Raw genomic sequence first — 1864 nt, 5'->3', positions numbered from 1 at the left:
AACAAAAATTTCACGATCTAAAACAAAACAAACAAAGAAACATAAATCTTTATTTTACAAGGAAGGTATATAAAGTATCCAACATAGAGAGCTAGCCTTCTCTAAGTTGCATGAGACATGAATATGCAAAGTGAAATAAGTAAAAGTCACATGTACTCTGTGTCTCACTAATTTGAGCTTGCTTGCCCTTTTGAGCTTGCTTGCCTCTTTGAGCATGCTCACCCCTTTGCACTTCCTTGCCCCTTATTTGATCACCTTCAAAACCACTTCTTTGTTAGAAAAGTAAAGCTTAAGGAAAGAGAGGAGACAGTTGTGGAAGCCACTTTACCTTGACTCAGACAGCCACCACTTGCACCCTTTCCCTTTGATTTTTGCCATTCCTCAAACTTAGCTCTCTCACTTGTTGGCAATACATGGGGCGAGGGCATGTCAATCCACCAAGGGCATGTCTCAATCTCAAATGGTGAGAGAGCAATCATATTCTCCCCATACATAGTGGACTCTTTGTTAGTGATATCCACCCATGTTTTACAAGCCTTGGGCAAATCAACAAGCAGCTTGAGGTCTCTCAAGTGCAAAAAATACCTGGAATATTCAAAGATAATTTATCCAGGCCAACACAAACTACACACTGCAAAGTCAAACAAAAGGCATTAAAATAGAAAACCAACCGATAGAGCAACCGACAAGCGGCTGCATCAAGATGGGACTGAATAGGTTGACCCTCTTTTTTTTGGACTTTTCTTTAGCACCAGTTTTCTTAATGTTGCCAAAAATATATTTTCTACCCTCGTATCGTATGGATGCAAAGTAAACATGAAGAGATGGCTCATCGGGCAAATTAATTGGATGCTCTGTGGTAGCTGCTATTCTTATCTCTTGCTCCAAAGAACGAAGTGCATTCTTTTCTATCATGTCTAGCAACAGTTCCCTAGACAACCACCTACAATGATAGAAATAATGAAAGGCACAAAAACATGCAAAGCGAAGATAATTTTTTTCTATGAAGCATAGAGATAAAGCAAGAAAAGTGAAAAACTCTTACACTCTGAACTCTGTGTTTGTTGATGGCATACCATGGGTATTGCGAATAGATCTTGAACTCTCAAGCAATCTCAACCAAGTTATCTTTTTCTTTGCACACTAGCGGAAGAGATTGCTATCAAATTCAACTTTTCAATACCCACAATGGTGTCCGCTCCATCAAATTTAAGAGAAAACAAAGTTTCTCTCCATTCCTTGCTAAGGGATGGATTAATAATATTCAAAACCTAATAAATATACCAAAACCATTTCATATTAGTAGGAGACAAACACAACAATAATAATTTTAAACAAATCAAACATTGCAATACTTTTTGCATACGATCAGTGTACTCAACCTACAAAATTTTGGGGAAATCATTGCATACCATACTTTCTAATCCTCTCATAACAAGAAAGAGCCCAAATGTATATCTACCTGGTAAACAAGCTGGGCCAAATCCTCTCTAGCTAGCGGATACCATGGGGGTAAAGTCTTTGATTCAAGCTTCTTTTTGGCTTTTCCAAGGTTTTAGCCACATTAGCAGGTTGCTCTCGCAAATAGGATTTAATGTCACACTCACAAATATTTGCAGCATTGACCAATGTATCCTTCAGATTTGTGACTATGACTGCATGCTCATTCAAGCTTTTAAAAAAAATAAAAATTTAATACAGATGCATTTAATGAGAAGGATCACATGCGCATTGTGTTTTGAGAGGAACTTACTCATTCATGCGAAGAAAGCCAGCAAGCAAGGAGACTTCACTGAGTCTAGTTGGATCAACAACAATGCTAAAGACCCTCAAATGCCATTCTTTATCATCTTTATATTTCTCT

General features: G+C 37.7%; 1 long non-coding RNA gene across 1 annotated transcript; it reads right to left on the bottom strand.

The window, feature by feature from the left end:
• Window positions 1-487: 487 nt before the first annotated feature.
• On the bottom strand, window positions 488-1136 carry LOC147637295 (uncharacterized). Its single transcript, XR_015266166.1, has 3 exons — window positions 1077-1136; window positions 672-943; window positions 488-585 (listed from the first exon to the last, which is right to left on the bottom strand). It is a non-coding gene; the product is annotated as an uncharacterized LOC147637295 (long non-coding RNA).
• Between the last annotated feature and the right edge of the window lie 728 nt (window positions 1137-1864).

Source organism: Cibotium barometz, chromosome 7, assembly GCF_041138505.1.
Source record: "Cibotium barometz isolate CiBa-2024 chromosome 7, ASM4113850v1, whole genome shotgun sequence".
NCBI classification, from domain to species: Eukaryota; Viridiplantae; Streptophyta; class Polypodiopsida; order Cyatheales; family Cibotiaceae; genus Cibotium; species Cibotium barometz.
This window is presented reverse-complemented; position numbering and strand designations above follow the sequence as displayed.